Source organism: Dermochelys coriacea, chromosome 21 (assembly GCF_009764565.3).
Source record: "Dermochelys coriacea isolate rDerCor1 chromosome 21, rDerCor1.pri.v4, whole genome shotgun sequence".
In the NCBI taxonomy this organism is placed as follows: Eukaryota; Metazoa; Chordata; order Testudines; family Dermochelyidae; genus Dermochelys; species Dermochelys coriacea.
The window spans coordinates 52883-78413 of record NC_050088.1 but is presented as its reverse complement, the minus strand read 5'-3'; the positions used below and the strand labels follow the sequence as shown (position 1 = coordinate 78413).

The following is a 25531-nucleotide window of genomic DNA, read 5'->3' as shown; positions in this document are numbered from 1 at the left end:
GCCTAGCCTGCTTGATAGCCCATTAAGGACCATCAGCTATACAACTGACCCATTGAGAGAAGGCAGACATGCCTTGGGACTCAGCAAGGTATACAGGGACATGCCTATGGACAGAATTTTGAGGTGTTTCCATGCCATGTGATGGACAGCTTGTCTTTGGAACAAAGAAAGAAAGACCACATGGCAAGAGAATATAAAAAGCTGCTGCAGCTCCTCCATCTTATCTTCGATCCTGCTTCTTACCTCTGGAGGGACTTTGAACCAAGGACTGAAGCTTTGAACCAAGGACTGAAAGACCCATCCCAGCTGTGGATGTACTCCAGAGACTTGATTTGAACCTGCGGTTTATTCTATCACTGCTGCAAGCCTGAACCAAGAACTTTGCTGTTACTGTATGCAATTGATTCCATTTAACCAATTCTAGCTCTCATCTATATCTTTTTCCTTTCATGAATAAACCTTTAGATTTTAGATTCTAAAGGAATGGCAACAGCATGATTTGTGGATAAGATCTGATTTGTATATTGACCTGAGTCTGGGGCTTGATCCTTTGGGATCAAGAGAACCTTTTTTCTTTTATTGGGGTATTGGTATTCATAACCATTTGTCCCCATAACGAGTGGCACTGGTGGTGATATTGGGGAAACTGGAGTGTCTAAGGGAATTGCCTGTGTGACTTGTGGTTAGTCAGTGGGGTAAAACCAAAGTCTTCTCTGTTTGGCTAGTTTAGTTTGCCTTGGTGTGCATAGAAACCCCAGCCTTGGGCTGTAACTGCCCTGCTTGAAGCAATTTGTCCTCTCAGCTGGGTCTCGCCAGAACCAGCATCGTTACAGCCTGTTCCTCTGGTTACTACATCCATCTTCTGAAGCAAACAGATGTCCCCAACATATTCCAAGAACTTATTGGACACTTTGTGTTTGTTTGAATTCCTTTTCTAACCGGTATCTGGGAAGTTAAAGCCCCCTCCCCATTACTAATAGTGTTTTGAATATTTCTGTTTGCATGGTAGAGTCAAGATCATCAGTCTGTGGGGAAAGAGCCGGGGGGAATTGTGATGTAATGTTCCTGTCCTGTACTGACACGTCCCCTTCTTGCCCTGACAGAGTGCAGCGTTATGTCCCGTCCTTCCAGGAGCCAGGGAAGGGAAATGGCTGACATGCAGCCTGTTCAGGTAGGGATCATCGGGGAATTGCTTGTGGGGCTCCTGCTGGCGGGAGAAGGGCAGTAAAGACATAAGAGATGGGTGCTTCTGAGGTGGTCGGGAGATAGGAGGGGGCAGGAAATACACAAGGTGGAGAAAGGGAGGGGGACAGGGTGTGACAAACCTGCTCGGATTTGTTTACGGTGGGGCCTAGATTCGAGCAACAGACCCATGGGGTTTGTGGGTGGAAATTCCCTAATTTGTCAAGCGGGAAACACTCCCCCTGGACTGGGCTGGGGAAATGTACCAGACACCAGTACTGGAGTCTGAACTTCATAGCCAGAGGGCAACCCCCAGTGAGGCCCGGGGAAGACACCCCATCCCTTTCCATCCAATTGCTGGCACGGGCGGGGTTGGGATTCCTACCGGGGGCTGGCTATCCCTGGACTCTCCTTGGGGCTCTATCTCTTGTATCCACTTCTGGCTGGTAGGGGAGTGTTGACTGTGAAGACCCCGGCCATCTCTGTTTGCTAGAAGGAGATGGGGCTCTCTCTCTCTTTCTCCCCTCATCCTGATGCCTCCTGGCTGCTCTGATGGGGAGGGGGTCGGATCCTGCCTCCCAGAGCTTCCATGTGATTGGCCCTCCTCCACTGTGAACGGTGGGGGTTGTCACTGGGCAGCAGGTGCAGACTGGGGGGCTCTTGCTCTTTCAGGGGCCAGTGACTTTCGAGGAGGTGGCTGTGTATTTCACCGAGGAAGAGTGGGCTCTGCTGGACCCCGCTCAGAGAGCCCTCTACGGAGACGTCATGCAGGAGAACTATGAGAATGTGACCTCGCTGGGTAAGGATTCCTGTCCCCTCGGTTCTTAGAAGGGGAAATGAAGAGTTAAGGTTCACGTTGCACCCTCAGTTTTTCCCTGTTTCAGCAACCCCCTGACAGGCCAATGACACACAGAATAGCACTCGATCCTCCCCGCTACAGAACACTTTGGGAGCAGAGCACAGGTGCAGGACAGCACAAACGCGAACACCGTCTCTTTGCGAAGGCAAAACTTGGGGTTAGGCCCGATGTAGGGAACAGAAGCTGCCTATCCCTGGCCTGCAGTCAGACACTGAGCCTACAGCACACAATCCATCTCAGACTTCCATAATGTCACCAACCCTTTACCCTTCCAGTGAGGGTTCCTTCTGAGTAAGTGCCTTCACTGAGCCCTGGAGATCCTTGCATGCTTGGCACCAGCCTGTTGACAATCCTTGTGGCAAGAACATGCCCTTGTGCACCTTTTATTGACGCTGCCTACACCACTGAGCACTGAAATGAGGAATACCTATTCCTTTCAGTTTCACGCGCACCTCTCTTCGGGTCATAGCTCTGCCAGGCTACTCCAACTAGTCCCTCCACCATTCATTTAAAGCTATAGCTGGCACAGTGCACACTGCTGAAGTGCCTGTGGAGAAATGCTGCTGTTCAAATCTGAGGAACATAAAACACACAGTGGCATTTTCTTAGTCCTCCCTTCTTGTTAGGGGCTTATTCCTTCACCCACTTACTTCCCTGGTCCATCTCGCATGAACAGAGAGCAACAATACCCGAAGTCCAAAGATGCAAACAATTTGGTGTTTACTGGGGTAAACTTCTAGCAAGCATGATTCCACTTTCCTTCCTTAGTGTCCCCCTTCCCAGCTCTGACACCACAGAGCCTTACCTGTGTCCCTGTTCCCATCCCCCCCCATTAGCAAAACATTCAGATTTCCCCACCCCCATTCCCTGTTCCCATTTCCCCCACCCATCACTTCCTGATTGACTGCAGACTATATAGTAAAACTTGAGTTCCGCTTAGCTATACCTTAACCAATCATTTTTCCTGAAATTTAACTAACCAATCCTACCATATTGTAACATGATTATGTAACCAATTATATCCCACCACCTTAATTGGTTTACACCCAGCAAAATTAATTATACTGCAGACAGGAAACAATCACAGAACCAGACAGAGATTGTGCAGACAAACAATAGGGAAATGGGGACTACAGTAATGGAACAAACACAGAAATGAGGATTTCACATCCCAGCTATTGATAAGTGAGTTCTTGCCAGACAGAATGCTATCAAACTTAGTTTTCTTTTACATCTTCTAGGCACTTCCCTTTCTCTGGAGGCAATAGGTATGATCAGGACAGGATTGTATTCCTAACAGCCCAATAGCACCTTATTTCAATGTGACTAGTTTGGAATGTGAGGATGTGACAGTTCACTTCCCAGCTTATGGCTGCCTCTTCTGCTTAGCCAAAGGCCTTAGCCTAAGAAGAGGGCCTCAGACTGTCACAGTAAGAGAAGGCCCTTACACCGGCAGACAGTGATTTTGATTCTTTCTTTTATACCTCTATAACTAGTCAAGTGATAAGAACACACCTAAATTCTTAGAGTATAGGCCTTTACAGACAGGCCTGAATATCTATATCCTAACACTTCTGTCAATCAATAAATTTTAAGGCCGGGGGAGACTATTAGGTCATCTAGTCTGACCACCTGTGTACTACAGACCGTGGAGTTTCATCCAGTTACATTGTAGAGCGCTGAATACCTTGTGTTTGATGAGACCATCTTCCAGGAAGGCATCGTGTCCTGTCTTGAAGCCTTCAAGAGATGGAAAACTGGCCCCTACTTTGCATAGTTGGTTAACTTTTGCCCCACCCTTACTGACCTATTTCCAGTGACATTTGCAAGCTCCAGAGCTAGGGGGTAAGGGCAGAGCTAGGGGGTAAGGTTGCATTGCAGGGGTGGTGTGCAGTGTTTTCCCCAGGAATTGAAATTAGGAGGCGTGTTGGAATATTCTGGGGGGTAAGGGCCGGTGAGGGCAAACGTGGGCTGTAAGGCACCATAGTAAAAACTGAAAAATGTTTCTTGACCATTTTATTAGATTTAACTCCTGTTTTAAAATCATCACACAAATTCAAGTTGGCTATTCAATCCTGCTACAAAGCATTACATCTGTCTTGGTTTCTTGTTGTAATTTTGCACTCTTTGGTGTCGTCTTGTATGTCCGTTACTTCCAGACTTTCATGATATAGATTCATAGATAGATTCATAGATACTAAGGTCAGAAGGGACCATTCTGATTATCTAGTCCGACCTCCTGCACAACCTATGCTCATGGTCAGGTAGAAAGCGACTTCTTTCAGAACACAAAATTTGATTCATTGAGGAAAAAGAACGCTCAACTGTAGCTGTTGTGACTGGGAGTAGCAAGAAATGAATTCCTACTTCTTTTATCCCAGGAAACATAGCACAAAGACGGGGTTGAACCACTAGTGATGAGAAAGAAGTTCAAGTTAAATCTTCATTCATTCATCATATGATAAGGCCTTTGCAGTGTATATAGGAGAGATTAGGGATACGCTTTTCCCTGAGCAAAGCTTGTACTCCACCATGTCTTCCAGAGAAGTTGTGCTCCATCAAATGCACAAGCATCCATCTGTTTGGGGTTCAGTTTACAAGCATTTAACTCTTCTAAGATGTCACAGATGCAGCTGATGTGTCTTCTATAACCTGAACATCTAGAATGCATCTACTGGCCTACCACAGACATCAAGATAACATATGCAATGACTTAATACTTGATGGCTATTTGCATTGCATCAGCCATGTGTGCACATATTTTGAATATGGTCAGAGAGTTCTTCACTTTTTCAACTGCTGAGTCTTTCACTGTTGCACTGCATGTTTCTAGAGAGTCAGCTGACTTTTTTTTAGAAAGATAGTGAGCATTTGCCAGTCTTGTTAATCCTGAAGTTGGACACTGGTTTCAAAACAAGTGACAATGCACTTAACACTGGCCTCAAGTTTGTAGTGTGTGGTATCTCTTACTTAAATAGAAAATACAGTGCAACAGCTATGTTGGTTCACATAACCTGAATTGTGTCTCGAGCATTCTTAAAAGCCTCATTAAATTCTTCTAAAATTGGCTTTGACAGTGACTGGCTTATAAGGCTTTCTGCATGTTGTTGCAGTCTCAAGGCATGGTGTTTTGCAGTCTTTTCGTATAGGTTGTCAGAATTGGCTTAGCTAATCAGTCTGGCAAACCAGGCTTCTCCACTTTTACTATATAAATCCATGGTATGCCCATATCTTGAATACTGCATGCAGTTCTGGTCACTCCATCTCAAAAAAGAGAGATATTGGAATTGGAAAAGGTTCAGAGAAGGGCAACAAAAATGATTAAGAGTATGGAAACAGATTCCATATGTGGAGAGATTAAAAAGACTGGGACTTTTCAGCTTGGAAAAGAGACGACTAAGAGGGAATATGATAGAGGCTTATAAAATCTTGACTGGCGTGGAGAAAATGAATAGGGAAGTGTTATTTATCCCTTCACTTAACACAAGAACCAGGGGTCACCCAATGAAATTAATAGACAGCAAGTTTAAAACAAACACAAGGAAGTATTTCTTCACACAATGCACATCCGTGGAACTTTTTGCCAGGGATTTTGTGAAGGCCAAAATTATAACAGGGTTCAAAAAAGAACTAAAGTTCATGGAGGTTACGTCCATTGATGGCTGTTAGCCAGGATGGGATGCAACACCATGCTCTGAGTGTCCCTAGCTTCTGTTTGCCAGAAGCTGGGAGTGGACAACAGGGGATGGATCACTCTATGATTCCCTGTTCTGTTCATTGTCTCTGAAGCACCTGGAATAGTCACTGTTGGAAGACAGGATACTGGGATAAATGGACCATTGGTCTGAGCCAATATGCCATTCTTACATAAAAAATAATTATTATAATCAAAAAGTTTAGTACGGAAACTCCCCAAAATAATGACTTTTTGAGATAATGACGTTGGCAAATAATGCATTTTAAAAATCTTGGCCTACTAGGAAATTTATATAAGTTTCCCAGTCATAAATCTAGCATTCTGGAACGAAGTCACTAAAATGTAGTCCAATGCTCTGGCTGCTGTTTGTTGTTCCACTGGTCACTCTACCGCTTTGTCCCCAATGGCCCTGCGCTGTCACCTTCTGCTGCCACCTGCCACTGTGACCTCTGCGAGTCGGTCTCTCACAGTTCTGCCAGTTCTCAGTGATTTCAGCTCTCGGTGTGGGAACCTTGCTGCTCGTGCAGGCTGGGCTTTCTCTTCCACAGCAGCCCTAGCACAAATTAAGCACTGAGGGAGACCCCCTCAGTCAGGAAGGCTCAGCACAAGTCTGCTGCCCTTTACTCCTACAATGAGGAGAACAATGATGCATCCGATGAAGTGAGCTGTAGCTCACGAAAGCTTATGCTCTAATAAATTTGTTAGTCTCTAAGGTGCCACAAGTACTCCTTTTCTTTTTGCGAATACAGACTAACACGGCTGCTACTCTGACAGCAGGTCTAAACACTTAGACCTGATTCTCAATGATTTCAGCTCTAGTGGTCATTTAACAAACCAAAAGACTCTCTATGAAGCCAAATCATCTCTCTCTCTAAACAGGAGAGAGGGACAGGTCAACTAGTGCCTATGACTCTTAGGCAGAGCCCACACCACCCAAAACACCTGTCTCCACCCTCTCTCTCTTCACTGGAATCTGGCATCCAAACCTCCTGCTTAGGGAGTGCAGTTCAGTTGAGGGTGAGCAGTGCTTAATTTGTAATGAAAGAGATACCGGGGCTCAAGCAAGTTTGCTACTTTCATAACGGATGTGACAAGCCCAAAGGTCCCAGGGCTCTGAACGGCCGAGCCTGGAGGTGCTGGGGCTCAGTCCTGGCAAGCCCTAGCACAAATTAAGCACTGAGGGAGACCCCCTCAGTCAGGCAGGCTCAGCACAGGTCTGCTGCCCTTTACTCCTACAATGAGGAGAACAATATTTCATGCCCCCCACATTGAATACTACAGGGATTTGTAAGCCAACACCAGCCAAAATTGGTCAGTTGGGCAGCACAGCTCTGTCTGCTGGATACCTAGGCAAGTAGGTGTGTTCATGTAAATACAGTCTGATTCTGAAGCCTTTACACCCACCCCTGGCTCATCACTAGCTGTCGGGGAGAGCTCCTTCAGATCTTGCTTACAAATCATAACCTTATATTATAAGGTAGGCCAACATTGCTGAAAGGAATGTGCTGACATTGTCATAAATAACAGCTGCGTGAGGAGGCTAGTCTCTGTTCATATTTTCCAAACCCATTATGCTTTCTCAGGGACAAGTATTTTCTCATATGCTGTGTATGCTTTTAAAGTGTGTATTAATGTTTGAATTTCAATTCAAATTTCCAACCAAAAAAAATAACTAAATTGGCAACACTCAGTGAAACCGGGGGAGGGTGTGTGTCTAGGAAAATCCCTGGTGGTGTGTAGTTTAATTCTTCATTTCCTGGATTTTAGAGGTTTTATTTTTTACCACCGTCCACATGCTGGAAGGGCACGAGGCAGCACTAGGCATCCTTAACTCTGCTTAATGTACTTTATGGGCCTTTAATTTCCTTGGTTTTCCGTTTCATGGACTTTTTTGCCACTGTAACTATGTTGACACTACCGTTTTTGCTACAATTTATGTCAGGTGGGCATGCAATTTTTGACATTGCTAACTGACAGAACAATTGGCTCAGAGGTAGTTCCAGCACCTCAGGTGACAAGAGGGTCTCTATGATCCAACCCATCACAGGGGGGGTCTGGTGAGGGGTAGAAAGGGAAGGATTCAGGGAGTCAGAGATTGTAGCACTTCACTGAGGCTGCTTTTGCTGAAGTCTCTAATCACCTGTCCTAGGCGAAGCTCAGAACCAGCACTCCATCCCCCTGCTCCTCCTTGACCAGTCAGCTGTCTGACATCACTGACCATGGTCGTCGTCTTGAAATCTGATCTTCCCTTATCCTCTCCTGCTTAGGGCTAGGGTAGGGAGACGTAGGTAGGTGAAGTAGTATCTGGCAGGTTCTGCAGCATGGAATGTTCAGGTTGGATATTAGGAAAAACTGTCCTACTGTGAGTATAGATAAGTACAGGAATACTTACCAAGAGAGGTTGTGGAATGCTGGTCATTGGAGATTTTTAAGAAGAGGTTAGACCGATGGTCTATGTATACTTGGTCCTGCCTCAGGGCTAGAGGGGATGGACTAGCTGACATCTGGAGGTCCTTTTACCCCTGTGATTCTGTGGGTTCCAGATTTTATGATTTATTATCCTAGCCCTTCGCTTTGATCTTGTCTCCCTCTGGAGAATGGCGGCTTTATTTAGTAGTTTTTTTTTTTTTTTAAATGAAAAATATGCATGGGTCAGCTTCCCTCTCAATTTGCTTTGTTAGCCACTGGGTGTGAAGGAGAGAATTCCTCTTCTGGGATGGGGATGTAACTCCTGTTGAAGTAACATAGGCCTGTCTCCACTTACATGGAAACACTATCAAGAACTGTCCACATAGTATGAAGCACAATGGAAGTCTCAAAGACTGGAGGTTAATGTGTGATGACTGGGTCTGAGGGAAGCAGAACAAGGGAACACAACTACACTGCACTTTGGGACACAGGAACTAGGGTAGAAACAGACTGGGCTTCAGTTTGCTGCTCTTTGGGGCAAAAAGACTGAGACAAGGCAACAGAGAGAGAGAGATGAAATCAAGGAGGCTTTGAAAATCCAGGCAGATGAAACTTCCAAAATGAATGTAGAGTTCAGTTTTGCTTTCCCAAACTGACCAAGGGATCTGTAAATCCTGTGTTCCAGTTGCCTAAGCAATGCAGTCTGGTTCTGAAAAGCCTCTTTTCTGTTGCTGAAAATACCTACTGGCTGCAGTACCCCAGGAGAGACCATGTTTATGAGGAATCTGAAATCAGTGGGACTCGCTTAGGTGTCATCATGACACACACAGATGCTGCCTCCAGAAGGGCCTGTCTCAGAGTGGTGGAGCTGTGGGGATCGCCCTTTCAAAAAGCAAAGCCTAGGAAGTAGCACATATTGGGATGTCTGCATTGCCTCTGGGAAAGACCCTCCCAGCCTGGGTCCCCAGACTGGCCCTGGCAGGCTGTATATTACTGCGTATATGTTGCAGATTGGGCTGGAGTTCAGTCTCTTAAGCCTGAGCTGCAGTGTCTACACCAGCGGTATGTGTACCCCTGGGGTACGCAGAGGTCTTTCAGAGTTGCTACGGAAAAATCACTAGCCAAGACAGTACAAAGTAAAATTTCGTACAATGATTTGCTTATGCTGATCTATATACTGCAATGTATGTACAATATTTATATTCTGATTATTTATTTTATAATTATATGGTAAAAATGAACAAGTTAGCAATTCACGGTGTGCAGTGACACTTTTGTATTTTTATGTCTAATTTTATAAGGAAGTAGTTTTTAAATGAGGTGTAACTCAGAGGTATGCAAGACAAATCAGACTCCTGGAAGGGGCACAGTAGTGTGGAAAGACACCGGTCTACACAGCTTTTTTAATGGGCTAGCACCTACAGTGGAGCACCCATAGGGGGAGACATCTCAAAGAACCATCGTTGATGCACAAGTTGAGTCATTTCTTCTTTTGCTGTTACCTGATCTCACTGGTCGTCTTTCCCCTGAGCAGGGTTCCCAGTTTCCAAACCCGATGTCATCTTCCAGCTGGAACGAGGGGAAGAAACATGGGCCCCAGATCTCTGGGGCTCAGAGGAAAGAGAGATCCTGAGAGGCAGCCGCGTGGGTGAGGGATGATTATACTTACTCAGTGCTTGAAGGAAACAGCTGGGATTCCCAACAAAGACCTTGTGAGGTCTCTGGGTTCAGAATGGTCCCCAGCAGGTGTCGTATCCTCAGGGCAGATACTGTTCATGGCTCCCCACCCATCCTAACTCCTGGCAGTAGTTGCCTCCTGAAACTCCCTTCTCTCTGGGGAGTGTTTGTGTGGGAACTGGATGCAGAATTGATCCCCTCCTCTCGCCCCTTTGGGGAAGAGCGTGGGGAAATTCAGTCCCTAGGTTTTTTTTCCATCTTCAGCTATTCTCTTGGTTTGTTTTCCCTTCCGGTTTCCGAGGTTTTTCTTTCTCTGTCCCAGCAGGTGATGGGATGGTGAGAGAGACCATGGAACAGAATGCTCAGCAGGAAGTTGAGCAAATGGAACCGCATGAGGCGTTATTGCAAAGATGCACAGGGAGTGTGTCCAGGAGTTGTGAGCAGGGAAAAGGCTCTCAGGGGCAGCACAGGCCAGAGAAGCGGCAGGGAAACCAGCCAGTGCAGAAAGTTGGAATATCTGTTAATTACCAGGGAACTCACAAAGGCCTCAAGGAAACCACGGCCCAGCAGAGAATCCTGACGGGGGAGAGAGATAATACAGGCTTTGAGTGCAGGAAAAAGTTCAGGAGGCACTCACACCTTATTCGCCATCAGAGAATCCACACCGGATTGAGATCCTATGGATGCTGTGAGTGCGGGAGAAAGTTCAGGAGGCGCTCACACCTTATTACACATCAGAGGAGCCACACAGGAGAGAAACCCTATAAATGCTATGAGTGCGGGAAAACCTTCGCTCGGAGCTCAGCCCTTATTCGCCATCAGAGGAGCCACACAGGAGAGAAACCCTATAAATGCTGTGAGTGCGGGAAATCCTTTGCTCGAAGCTCAGACCTTATTACACATCAGAGGAGCCACACAGGAGAGAAACCCTATGAATGCTGTGAGTGCGGGAAAACCTTCACTGAGCGCTCAACCCTTATTCACCATCAGTGGATCCACACTGGAGAGAAACCCTATGAATGCTGTGAGTGCGGGAAAACTTTTACTCGGAGCTCAGGCCTTATTACACATCAGAGGAGCCACACAGGAGAGAAACCTTATGAATGCTGCGAGTGCGGGAAAACCTTCACTGAGCGCTCAACCCTTATTCGCCACCAGAGAATCCACACAGGGGAGAAACCCTTTGAATGCTGTGAGTGCGGGAAAACCTTTGCTTGGAGCTCAGACCTTATTACACATCGGAGGAGCCACACAGGGGAGAAACCCTATGAATGCTGTGAGTGCGGAAAAACCTTCACTCGGAGCTCAGGCCTTATTAAACATCAGAGGAGCCACACAGGAGAGAAACCCTATAAATGCTGTGAGTGCGGGAAAACCTTTGCTTGGAACTCGGGTCTTATTACACATCAGAGGAGCCACACAGGGGAGAAACCCTATGAATGCTGTGAGTGCGGGAAAACCTTCGCTCGGAGCTCAGACCTTATTCGCCATCAGAGAATCCACACAGGGGAGAAACCCTTTGAATGCTGTGAGTGTGGGAAAACCTTCACTCGGAGGTCAGAGCTTATTACACATCAGAGGAGCCACACAGATGAGAAAACACTATGAATGCTGTGAGTGCGGGAAATTCTTCCATCACAGCTCTTCTCTTATTTATCACCAGAGAAGCTGCAAGGGAGATAAACATCATGAAAATCTTGTCTAGGGCTCAGAAAAGATTGTTTTTTCTTTTTCCTGATTCCCGAGTAGCGAACTTTAGGGCAGCATTTGTGTCATCTCAGCTCCTTCAGGTGAGTTGTCTGCTTTTCCCTTTTGCAGCTCACCCTTCCTTGGAGTTAAGCACACAGTGTTTTTCATCAACTCCTTTGTCCTCTGTCATGGAAGTGTGCGTCCTTGCAACAGAAATGCCCAACAGTCTCAGGTGGGGGAACCAGGAGTGACCTCTACTAGGTACATGGAGGTTAAATCTACCTGGGCTTTTACTCCACTAGGGTTTTTCATCTAGTTAATTAGATTGAGTTAGTGGTCCTGATATAAACACAACTATGTTTTCAGTAAAGAAAATAGCCCATATAGCGTCCAGGGTAACGTAGCAAATTTCCTCATCACTGGACACAACCTCCATCGCTTTTCCTAGTCTAACCAAATTTGGAGCATCACTTTTATACTTTTGTTCACACTGCAAAAGGAGGGGGCTGATTTTGGGGGGAGGGATAGCTCAGTGGTTTGAGCGTTGGCCTGCTAAACCTAGGGTTGTGAGTTCAATCCTTGAGGAGGGAGCCATTTAAGGATCTGGGTCAAAAATTGGGGATTGGCCCTGCTTTGAGCAGGGGGTTGGACTAGATGACCTCCTGAGGTCCTTTCCAACCCTGATATTCTATGATAGTCACCAGGTTCTCCCATTAGGGACCGATTGCCTCGTTCCCAGTTGTTCCTACGTTGCACTGGGTTCTGCTGAATAGCAGTTGGGTTTTGTACCATTTTTCTCATAAGAATGGCCAAACTGGGTCTGGCCAAAAGTTCATCCAGCCAAGTATCCTGTCTGCTGACAGTGGCCAATGCCAGGTGCCCCAGAGGGAGTGATCCTAACATGTAAGGATCAAGTGATTTCTTGCCTGCCATCCATCTCCACCCTCTGACAAACAGAGGCTAGGGACACTATTCCTTACCTCATAGCCATTAATGGACTTAACCTCCATGAATTTATCTAGTTCTCTTTTAAACCCTGTTATAGTCCTCACCTTCAGAACCTCCTCAGGCTAGGAGTTCCACAAGTTGACTGTGCGCTGTGTGAAGAACTACCTTTTATTTTTGTTTTAAACCTGCTGCCCATTAATTTCATTTGGTGGCCCCTAGTTCTTATATTATGGGAACAGGTAAATAATTTTTCCTTATTCACTTTCTCCACACCACTCATCATTTTAAATACCTCTATCATATCCCCCTGTAGTCTCCTCTTTTCCAAGTTTAAAAGTCCTAGTCTCTTTAATTTCTCCTCATATGGGATCCATTCCAAACTGCTAATCATTTTAGTTGCCCTTCTGTGAACCTTTTCTAATTTTCTAATCATCTTTTTTGAGATGAGGAGACCACATCTGTACGCAGTATTCAAGATGTGCGTGTACCATGGATTTATATAGGGACAATAAGATATTTTTCTGTCTTATTCTCTATCCCTTTTTAAATTATTCCTAACATTGTTTGCTTTTTTGACTGCCGCTGCACGCTGCATGGACGTCTTTGGAGAACTATCCACGATGACCCCAAGATCTCTTTCCTGATTAGTTGTAGCTAAATTAGCCCCCATCATATCGAATGTATAGTTGGGGTTATTTTTTCCAATTACTTTACACTTATCCACGTTAAATTTCATTTGCCATTTTGCTGCCTAATCACTTAGTTTTTTGAGATCTTTTTGAAGTTCTTCACAGTTTGCTTTGGTGTTTACTGTCTTGAGCAGTTTAGTATTGTGACTAAGTGGGACTGTTCTTAATGTTTCCTCTGAATATTGTGGGGGTGCCTCAGTTTCTCCTATGTAGTTCTTAAGTATCTAGGTGGTGGGATAAGGGTGTATGATGATTGCAGAGCCCTAGAGGTTTGCGCAGGGGTGTGTCCCTGTTTCCTGGCAACTGATGGCCTGGCCCTTCCCCCCACCAAGATGAGGGCTAAAGGGTTGAAGACAAAGAGATCAGGTGACCTCCTGGCCTGGGAAAGGGACAAAGAGGAGGGGCGGCTGGAGAGAGTTTCAGTTTGGGTAGGCTGGGGACATGGAGTGAAGTGCAGATGGGGTTGTCTGGCTCACTGCCCCCCCAAAATGGACCCAGCTGAGGGGTCCTGTTCTCTGTATCTACAAGCTCTGTTTTAAACCAGGTTCCTGTCATCTAATAAACCTCTGTTTTACTGGCTGGCTAAGAGTCATGTCTGACTGCGAAGTTGGGGTGCAGGACCCTCTGGCTTCCCCAGGACCCCGCCTGGGCGGACTGCTGTGGGAAGTTCATGGAGAGGCAGAGGATGCTGAATGTTCTGAGGTCAGACTCAGGAAGGTGGAAGCCGTGTGAGCTTCTTGCCCTGCAGACAGGCTGCTCACAGAGAGGAGACTTCACCCGAGTGCTGACTGGCGTTGTAGGGAGCAGTTCCAGAGCATTGCCCCTGGACTCCGTGACAAGTATCCTCTGCGAACTTTGCCACCTCACTGTTTACCCCTTGCTCCAGATCATTTAAGAATAAGTTGAATAGGATTGGTCCTAGGACTGACCCTTGGGGAACACTCCTAGTTACCCCTCTCCATTCTGAAAATTTACCATTTATTCCTGTCCTTTGTTCCCTGTCTTTTTGACCAGTTCTCAACCCATGAAAGGATCTTCCCTCTTATCCCTTGACAACTTAATTTACGTAAGAGCCTTTGGTGAGAAACCTTGTCAAAGGCTTTCTGGAAATCTAAGTACACTATGTCCACTGGATTCCCCTTGTCTACATGTTTGTTCGAGTTCTTTGAAGGCTCAACAGGTTAGTACAGGGGTGGCCAACCTGTGGCTCTGGAAACACATGCAGCTCTTCAGAAGTTAATATGCGGCTCCTTGTATAGGCACCGATTCTGGGACTGGAGCTACAGGTGCCAACTTTCCCATGTACCCCTACTCCAGCCCTACCCTTGAGCCTGCTATGCCCTCGCTCCTCTCCCTCCCCCTCCGAGCCTCCTGCATGCCACAAAACAGCTGATCGGGAGGGATGGGGAGGTGCTGATAGGCAGGGCAGCCGGTGGGTGGCAGGCACTGCGAGCAGGCGAGAGCTGATGCGGGGCTGCTGACATATTACTGTGGCTCTTTGGCAATGTACATTAGTAAATTCTGTCTCCCCCTCAGGCTCAGGTTGAACCCTTCAAAGAACTCTAGTAGATTAGTTTCAGAGTAGCAGCCATGTTAGTCTGTATTCGCAAAAAGAGAAGGAGTACTTGTGGCACCTTAGAGACTAACAAATTTATTTGAGCATAAGCTTTCGTGATTTCCCTTTACGGAAACCATGTTGACTTTTGCGCAACAATTTATGTCCTTCTATGTGTCTTACAATTTTATTCTTTACTATTGTTTCAACTAATTTGCCTGGTACTGACATTAGACTTGCTGGTCTGTAATTACTGGGATCACCTCTAGGGCCCTTTTTAAATATTGGTGTTATATTAGCTATGTTCTCAATGTAAATATAACAGAGACGGTGCAGGGATAGAGGGTGTCACGAAGTGGGGATTTTCCCTTGTTATGTTGTATGTGAGTCTTACTGTTTTGCATGAATACTGCATGTGCCTCAGTTTCCCTGTGTGCTGCACCAATATCTCGATGGTGGGAATAGGGGTGTGTGACTTTGCTGAGACCTCTGGGGCAGGTGAGGCTGCTCCAGCTGCCTGCACCTGTGCTATGACCAGTGTGTGACATTGCAGTCTGTAGGCTTGATGGAAATATGCTTATTAATATGACAACTGGAATATGCTTTACGGTAAATACCCCTTGTATGGTGTCATTAGAAAGCTTGTAATCTACTAAGTGTGTTCATCCTATTTGTTTGTATGTATTATTTCTATATCTGGAGCTAGGAGAATAAGCTATAAAATTGTATCACTAATGTAAACATATTGGGTAGAGGCCATTAAGGGTGTTCCAGAGACAATCAGTTGTAAATGGCCTTAGTTACTTGAAAGCCTTCCTGTGTACATGTGGTCTAGCCCATGGGGAATGGAGACTAGGGGTCTTACAGTGACATGTGATGTGACCATGTCACCTGGTACTGAAATCCATCTTAAATCTGGTACTTTTCCTTTTAGAAGGAGGGGTGGGGACCCAGAGAGACAAAAGATCCCCGCCTTGCGCTAAAGCGATAGAAGGGGGTGGAGCAGGACAAAGGGGGCCAGTCATGAGAAATCCCCTGCTTACCACCTGAGATGTGTGCTGGAACTAATGCTACCTGGGGAAAGGTTTCAGAGTAGCAGCCGTGTTAGTCTATATCCATAAAAAGAAAAGGAGGATTTGTGGCACCTTAGAGACTAACAAATTTATTAGAGCATAAGCTTTCGTGAGCTACAGCTCACTTTATCGGGGGGAGAATCTCCCCACTATATCTTCCACTGTATGCATCCGATGAAGTGAGCTGTAGCTCACAAAAGCTTATGCTCTAATATATTTGTTAGTCTCTAAGGTGCCACAAGTCCTCCTTTTCTTTTTACCTGGGGAAAGGATTGGGCCCAGACTAGGAAGGAGTCTAATCTGTGAAAGAAGCTTAGTGGAACATCTCTGAGCGGGGAGATTACCTGTCATCAGTTTCTTAGGCCAGGCCTACACTGGGGGGGCAATCGACCTAAGAGTACGGCAATAGCGTAACTGAAGTTGACGTATTTAGGTTGACTTACCTCGGCGTCTTCACGGTGGCGAGTCGACTGCTGTCGCTCCCCCATCAGCGCCGCAAGAGGAACAAGCGGAGTAGAAGTACCAGAGTCGACGGGAGAGCGCTTGGGGATCAATTTATTGTGTGTAGACTAGACATGATAAATCAACCCCCAATAGATTGATCTCTACCTGCCCTTAATGTATTGGGCTTAGACTTACGTATTTTTCTTTATTTTGCTGGGTGACTTACTTTGTTCTGTCTGTTATTGCTTGAAACCACTTAAATCCTACTTTTTATACTTAATAACATCACTTGTTTTTGTTTTTTTAATATATATATATATTACATATTTTTATATGGAGATATACCTATCTCATAGAGCTGGAAGGGACCTTGAAAGGTCATCGAGTCCAGTCCCCTGCCTTCACTAGCAGGACCAAGTACTGTCCCGGACAGATTTTTTGCCTCAGATCCCTAACTGGCCTCCTCGGGGATTGCACTCCCAACCCTGGGTTTAGTAGGCCAATGCTCAAACCACTGAGGTATCCCTCCCTGCTGTTTTCACTTAAAAACTGCAGCTTTGGGGGTGTGGTTCAGACCCTGGGTCTGTGTTGCAGCAGGATAGCGTGTCTGGCTCAACAAGACAGAGTTCTGGAAGTCCCAAGCTAGCAGGAAAAACAGGCTTTGAGGTAATTTCAGCACGTCGGGTGACAGTCCCAAGGGGGCATCTGTGACTGAACCCATCACACGGTGCCCTTTGTAACCTGAGACCCAGGAATGGGAATCATAGAATCATAGAATATCAGGGTTGGAAGGGACCCCAGAAGGTCATCTAGTCCAACCCCCTGCTCAAAGCAGGACCAAGTCCCAGTTAAATCATCCTAGCCAGGGCTTTGTCAAGCCTGACCTTAAAAACCTCTAAGGAAGGAGATTCTACCACCTCCCTAGGTAACGCATTCCAGTGTTTCACCACCCTCTTAGTGAAAAAGTTTTTCCTAATATCCAATCTAAACCTCCCCCATTGCAACTTGAGACCATTACTCCTCGTTCTGTCATCTGCTACCATTGAGAACAGTCTAGAGCCATCCTCTCTGAAACCCCCTTTCAGGTAGTTGAAAGCAGCTATCAAATCCCCCCTCGTTCTTCTCTTCTGCAGACTAAACAATCCCAGCTCCCTCAGCCTCTCCTCATAAGTCATGTGCTCTAGACCCCTAATCATTTTTGTTGCCCTTCGCTGTACTCTTTCCAATTTATCCACATCCTTCTTGTAGTGTGGGGCCCAAAACTGGACACAGTACTCCAGATGAGGCCTCACCAGTGTCGAATAGAGGGGAACGATCACGTCCCTCGATCTGCTCGCTATGCCCCTACTTATACATCCCAAAATGCCATTGGCCTTCTTGGCAACAAGGGCACACTGCTGACTCATATCCAGCTTCTCGTCCACTGTCACCCCTAGGTCCTTTTCCGCAGAACTGCTGCCGAGCCATTCGGTCCCTAGTCTGTAGCGGTGCATTGGATTCTTCCATCCTAAGTGCAGGACCCTGCACTTATCCTTATTGAACCTCATTAGATTTCTTTTGGCCCAATCCTCCAATTTGTCTAGGTCCTTCTGTATCCTATCCCTCCCCTCCAGCGTATCTACCACTCCTCCCAGTTTAGTATCATCCGCAAATTTGCTGAGAGTGCAATCCACACCATCCTCCAGATCATTTATGAAGATATTGAACAAAACGGGCCCCAGGACCGACCCCTGGGGCACTCCACTTGACACCGGCTGCCAACTAGACATGGAGCCATTGATCACTACCCGTTGAGCCCGACAATCTAGCCAGCTTTCTACCCACCTTATAGTGCATTCATCCAGCCCATACTTCCTTAACTTGCTGACAAGAATGCTGTGGGAGACCGTGTCAAAAGCTTTGCTAAAGTCAAGAAACAATACATCCACTGCTTTCCCTTCATCCACAGAACCAGTAATCTCATCATAAAAGGCGATTAGATTAGTCAGGCATGACCTTCCCTTGGTGAATCCATGCTGACTGTTCCTGATCACTTTCCTCTCCTCTAAGTGCTTCAGGATTGATTCTTTGAGGACCTGCTCCATGATTTTTCCAGGGACTGAGGTGAGGCTGACCGGCCTGTAGTTCCCAGGATCCTCCTTCTTCCCTTTTTTAAAGATGGGCACTACATTAGCCTTTTTCCAGTCATCCGGGACTTCCCCCGTTCGCCACGAGTTTTCAAAGATAATGGCCAAGGGCTCTGCAATCACAGCCGCCAATTCCTTCAGCACTCTCGGATGCAATTCGTCCGGCCCCATGGACTTGTGCACGTCCAGCTTTTCTAAATAGTCCCTAACCACCTCTATCTCTACAGAGGGCTGGCCATCTCTTCCCCATTTTGTGTTGCCCAGCACAGCAGTCTGGGAGCTGACCTTGTTAGTGAAAACAGAGGCAAAAAAAGCATTGAGTGCATTGAGTACATTGAGTGCATTGAGAAGCAACCAGGTGACTCTGCCCAGGAAGAGAGATAGGAGGAGGAGCAATGGGGGTGTCTGAGTTCGGGTCGCTGGAAGCTGGCAGTCTGCTTGGGCGGACTGGAAGAGGGGGAGTCCAGGGCATCTGGCCCACGACTCCCCAAGATGGACTTGGCCGAAAGTCACTGATTTCTGTGCTAACAAGTTGTGTTCTACGCTGTGTTCCTATTGAATAATAAACCTTCTGTTTTACCGGCTGCCTGAGCGTCACTGTGGAGGTGGAGTGCAGGGCCCTCTGGCTTCCCCAGGAGCCCCATCCGGGCGGACTCGCTGCGGGAAGCACATGGTGTGGAAGGGGATGCTGAATACTTCGAGGTCAGACCCAGGAAGGTTGAAGTTGTGTCAGCTTCTTGCCCTGGTGACAGTGTGCTGAGAGAGAGGAGACATGCTCCCCCAGAGTCCTGACTGGCTTCATATGGAGTAGTTCCAGAGCATCGCCTGGTGACTCTGACTTCGGGGGAGGGGGGAGACTGTGTTTTCAACCTCTGTGACACCTGAAGTGGTGAATCGGAGGCATTCCCACCTTCCGAATTATCCCAGCAGTGTTTCCTCTTTTTGAGCTATGTAGAATTGATCTTCTCCACTTTCTACAGTTTAACAACTCAATGTGTCCTGATTCAGGGTTCTCAGCCCTCTGTTAGTGGCTCACAATTTGTTTTCTTTGCTCCTAAAACAGTAATTTAGGGCCTGAGATGAAACTGTCACAGACCTGGATGGAGTAGCAGCCGTGTTAGTCTGTATTTGCAATAAGAAAAGGAGGACTTGTGGCACCTTAGAGACTAACAAATTTATTTGAGCATAAGCTTTTGTGAGCTACAGCTCACTACATCGGATGTCACTGCTCAGATGCATCGGAGGCATTCAGACCTGATGGGGAATTTGAATGGATCTGAAATACATTTGGAATTTAAATCGCAGTTTCCAACTGTTGAGAGAGCCTTCCTACTGAGATGGGATTGTTTGCAGATGGGGAGGCTGGCTGGTTTGTTTGTTTTTTGTTTTTTTTCCATTACGATAATACTAGAACTTTTGTAAATAATATGACTCAAAACTAATGAGTGAAGGAGGTTTGAATGGCTCAGAGGAAAATGCAATGGGAGAATCTCTTGTCCTGAATCTGAGTCGTGTAGCCAATAGAACTAACCTGCTTGCTTGCATAGATATATTTTTTTCGTACATGTTTAAGTATTTGGTTTATTGTAATAGGTTTAGAGATTTATATTGAAGTAAGCTTGGCTGTAACACAAGAGACCTAAAGGCCATATCCTGTTTGTTAAGCTAAGGAAAGTTAACGCATCTATATTAAGACCATTTACCCAGAAAAGTAAAGTTAACCTATATCTTGTTACCTAAATAAGTATTCACACACGTCTATAACCTTCTATCTAGACCAACAGATAATGAAGAATGGCATAGGGGTTTTTTTTAACATGGTACCCACAGACTTAACAGGTACATCACAAGGAAACTTAATGAGCGTATATACGTGTCATCAATACGCACAAACCTACTAGCCTATGGGGTAAGTGTACCCTAACAGTTGTGGGTGAGGAATAAAATTTGGGCATAGGAGGAAGGATTTCCGGCACTTGTGCCCTGTAAAAGAGGTTACCCACCTCGCTAGAGCACTTCACTTCACTCCACTCCACTCCACTCTATTTTTTTCACTTAGTCTGTCTTACACTCACTCAATCTATTCTATCTACAATGGCTACTACTATTGGTAGGCTATACTTGTTCTTCTTAAACTTTTTTCAGAGTAGCAGCCGTGTTAGTCTGTATTCGCAAAAAAGAAAGGAGTACTTGTGGCACCTTCATGCATCCGATGAAGTGAGCTGTAGCTCACGAAAACTTATGCCCAAATAAATTTGTTAGTCTCTAAGGTGCCACAAGTACTCCTTTTCTTTCTTAAACTTCAAGTTTCATGGGAACTAGGCTAAGCTTGGTTTCCCTAAGCTTTTATTCTTAGTTTTATTAGGGTTTAAGTTTAAGTTAGTCAAGTAAACCCTAAGTTAGCTCTTGGCAGTAGTTTTTCTAAGCTCTGCATCAAGAATTGAGAAACCTGAACTGCAAGGCTGGTCCTGTGTCTCTTACCCCCAGGTTATCAAGGAAGGGTGTGAGTGTATTAACCAAAGCTTTGTAGCATATAATACTATATTATCATATGTGTCTTTTGAATAGCAGTAATGCAATTATAACTTTGTAACTCTGGGTATTTTACCATTTACTTATTATTATAAATTTTAATAAAAACTCTTTAAGGCTATATCTGTCTGTGTGAGCTTCCTGTCATACCCCCGAGCGTCCTTAGTAAATTCCGTGAAGCCTAATTCAGAACAAAAACTTTTATCTTCTATTCAAACAAATTGGCAAGCCTAAAACCAATACTGTTAATATTATTAATTAATAAAATAAAATAACATTAATTTAATGAATTTATTTTATATTAGCATACCCTAAATCAGGCTACAGTCATCATGTTTAACCTGCTCTGGAATTCCAAGTTATATGAAACTGGATGTATCTTGTGTGATGTGGGGTTTTCCTCTTCTGGGACACTTGGTCACAAAATTAGATATTTATTTTATTTGCCAGACTGTAGCTCAGATTTCCTGGGGACTTTGAGAAAGTGACTATTTACTGAAATAGTCATTTCTTATTTTATTTTTGGTATTTCTCTGCTCCTTCCATGGTGACATGGAGAAACTTTGAGTGCAGTTCAGTCAACAGGAGAGACTACTCCAAGCTATTGGACGTGCTACCAACTGTTTTTAAATCTCCAGTCTGAAATGGCGAACTAGACCACACCCCAACTTGTGCAACTAACTGAAGCGACTGCACACAATCACACTGCTGCTCAATTGTTTTAGGTCAATATTGTCTCATGATCCAGGGAGAGAATTCCACAGTAAGTAACGAACAACTGGGCAAAAGGCCCATGTATTTGTTTCCCAAGGTAGTTTTGAAACTGGCTCTTGTGACAGACTAACTCCCATGTTCACATCCTACACCAGGTGTTCTCAACCTTTTTCTTTCTGAGGCCTCCCCCCCAACATGCTATTAAAAACTCCAAGGCCCAGCTGTGGCAGGCGGACAGCTCAGGTCTCTGGGCTACAGCTGCTGGGTGGGGGGCGGCTCTGGGCTACAGCTGCTGGGTCGGGGAGGCTCGGAGCTTTTTCCCTGTGGAGTGGAGAGCATTGGAGCTCCAGGCTTCTTTCCTGCGTGGGCTCTGGGCTTCAGCCGCAAGACCTGAAGACCTCCTGAAACCAGCTCATAGACTCCCGGGGGTCACGCTGCCCTACACACTATTGCAGTAATGTTTGTACAAGGTGTGACGCTGGCAGGGCAGGTTATGTCAGAGCGTATTCAGGCCAATTGATGTGTGTATTAGTATAGATCAAAGCGATTGTTAAACGTAGAAGTGTATTGGGTGCTTAAACGTCCTGAAACACTGTAACAGGATACAGTAAGTTAATAGCAAACAGTTACATTGTGTAAACTCCTGTCACTAAATAACCCATCCAACGCCAATGAAGGATTTTGGAATGCAAAGGAAGAAAAGTTTCAGAGTAGCAGCCGTGTTAGTCTGTATTCGCAAAAAGAAAAGGAGTACTTGTGGCACCTTAGAGACTAACAAATTTATTAGAGCATAAGCTTTCATGAGCTACAGCTCACTTCATCGGATGCATCAGGAAGAAAGGAAGAAAAGGTTCATTTCAAAACCAGTGGTCGTAAGAAGCAGGATTCCTGGGGTGTTTGCACTGTTGTTGCACGGGGTGGGAGTGGGGAACTGGGCTCTGGCTTAAAGCAGTGTCAGGCTTAGAGGGGCTGGGTTCAGAGCTAGAGTTTAGGGTGGTGGTGAGGATTGGGCTAAGGGGTTTAGGGTTGGGGACCAGGTTATAGGGTAAGCATTCCAGTTTGGTTTAAGTTGGGTTCCGGGTAGGGGATGGGGTTGGGGTTTATATTTTGGGGGGAGGGTTTGGCCAGAAGCAGCATAGAAGTACGGGTAGCAATGGAGTGCCAACCAATAGTGATTTATAAGTAGGGGTTTTTAGGTCATTTTAGTGTCAGTACCACCCTAGGGAGGGGTAAGTTAATGTTTGCTACAGAGGACTAAAGTGTTGGGGAAGGGGTGGCAAGTTGACCCATCAATGTTAAGATTTTGTCATGGTTATTTTAATAAAAGTCATGGACAGGTCATGGGCACTGAATCTCTGTTGTCATGTATAGAAAGATCTATTTCTCCATGTGTACCTTCACAGCAGGATTGTTGCATCTAAACTACTAAACATGTGGGAAGAGGGGGCAGGTTCCTCCCCTTTCCCTTCACTCTGAACCACCCGTACCATGCTGGAGGGGAGATAGCCCAGGACTTCTGCAGGTCCCCTTTTGCCCCAGCTCTTTACTGAGATGTCATAGCAGGGGCAAGGCACTAAGCAGGGGGTTGGATCGAGGGGAAAGGGTACAGGGGTGCACTGTGAGAGATGTAGGGTGTCTTCACCTACCTCACTTATTGGACTTTGGAGGTGGTATGGGGGAGACAGTGTTTTGTATTGTCTTCCACCGTGGAGTGAGAAGCCAGAAATTTCTAGCTGCCCGGGGGTGGGGGGAAGCACAAGCTGCTCTGAGAAGTGCCCCCCAGTTGTGCAACAGCACGTCACGGAGGGAGAATCCCTGAGCTGTGCTGCCCAGGGGTGCAGCCAACCTCTCGGTGAGGGGGATGCGTGCCCTCCCCCTTGGGACTGGGGACAGTAGGTTACAGGGGGGCAGCCTTAGCCATTCTCCCCCTTGGCTTATGCGTCTCAGTTTCCTCCTCTGAAACCACTTCACCTCCTGCTCCTACCCCCTCAGGCACTAGATAAAGACCCCGACCCCTCTCATTCCTTCCCCCCTGGGACACCTGCACTCCCCATCCTCCTCATCCAAAATCCCCTCATCTACCCTTGCCCCTGCAACCCTCCTGCCCCTGCCCAGGTCCCCTCAGCGGGTCCTAAACCTACCTGCCCCCACTTCACCCCAGCTGGGCCTTGCCCCAACTCCCCCTCCCAGCAGTGCCAGGAGCCCCAATCCCTCTGCTCGTCCCCCGGTCCCCTTCCCCCCCCAAGCCACAGCACACCCATTGCCTTGTGCCCAGCTGAGGCTGCTGGGGGTGCCACTCCATCCCTACACCCCAACCCCAATTGTCAAGATGGTAACTTAGTTGTTCTTCCCCATGTGCTGGGTTTAGGAAGAAGAAGTCATGCATCAGAGTCTACTGCCCTCATGCGATGGGAAGGGAGCCAGAGCGACAAGACAGCAAGAATTGTTGATGCCAGGCAAAAGCCATCCATCTGGAAGCTGAACAGCCGCCACTCTGTGAGATAAGTGTCAGGTTGTGAGCAGAGCAATCACCAAACCAGTCTGGCTCCAGGTAGGGAAGCCTCATTGACTGGGGCTGGGTTTGTAAGAAAAGATTCCTGATGAGCTGTGGTTATGAGGGAGACGAGGTCCCCAATTTCAGGGGCTGCTCGTTTCTCTGGCCAGGAGCCGTGTGTCCTCCACAGCAGAAGGTTGGATCTAGTAGGACGACTTACCTTCCTCCAGTGTTTTTCTTCCTCCCTCCCTTTCTCTCTCTCCTGTAGTGTGTTGGCCAACTCCCTCACTCACCTCTCCCAGTGTCACTCTTGCAACATGAGGGAAACGCTTTGTGCATTCCCCCGAGTGGGCATCCAGTGTCACTGTTGCTCCATAAGAGAAATGCTTTTTGCACTACAGCAAGTGGCCACCTGGTTTCACTGTCCCTTGATGAGGGAAATGGTTTGTGCATTACCTGGATTGGCCACGTGGTTTCACTCTTGCTCCATGAGGGAAATGCTTAGTGACCCCAGGTGGCCACTCGAGGTAATGCACACATTATCTCCTTCAGTGCCCCCCACCAGGACCCATTCCACATCCTCACAACCTGCTCCCGCATCCCCAGGTTTGCCAACACTCTGCTCACCCCATCCCTACACCCCAACCCCCTCCAACCTAGTTCTCCATTGCTGGGCCCCACTTTCCCAGCTCCGCACTCCAACACGCCATCCACAGCCTACAGGTTTCCCTCTTCAGTACCTGTTCTCCCTCGAAGCTGCTGGGTTCCCCTTCCCAGCCACCCTGGGGGGGGACCTCCAACCCCCCCTCCACCCTGCTCTTACTCTCTGGGGCTTCTGAATCCCACATTCTGTCAGTACACCTTGGGAACCCTACACTCCTCTACGTCGCCGTGCATCCCCCACCCCATATATCCTAGACTGTTTCATAGACTTTAAGGTCAGAAGGGACTGTTATGATCGTCTAGTCTGACCTCCTGCATAATTCAGGCCACAGAATCTCACCCATCCACTCCTATAATAAAACCCTAACCTATGTCTGAGCTATTGAAGTCCTCAAATCGTGGTTTAAAGACTTCAAGGTGCAGAGAATCCTCCAGCAAGTGACCTGTGACCCATGACCCATGCTGCAGAGGAAGGCAAAAAACCCACAGGGCCTCTGCCAATCTGCCCTGAAGGAAAATTTCTTCCCAACCCCAAATATGGCGATCAGCTAAACCCTGAACATGTGGGCAAGAGTCCCCAGCCAGATACCCAGGAATGAATTCTCTGTAGTGACTCAGATCCCACCCCATCTAACATTCCATCACAGGCCATTGGGCATATTTACCTCTAATAATCAAAGATCAATTAATTCCCAAAATTAGGCTATCCCATCATACCATCCCCTCCATAAATTTATCAAGCTTAATCTTGAAGCCAGATTTGTCTTTTGCCCCCACTGC

At 46.6% G+C, this 25531-nt stretch overlaps 1 protein-coding gene and 1 pseudogene; both read left to right on the top strand.

Annotated features, from left to right (window-relative positions):
• Positions 1 to 25531, top strand: part of LOC119846229 — a 68447-nt pseudogene that overhangs the window by 14824 nt on the left and 28092 nt on the right.
• The window catches only part of LOC119846469 (zinc finger protein 2-like), a 94044-nt gene that overhangs the window by 51731 nt on the left and 16782 nt on the right, over positions 1 to 25531 (top strand).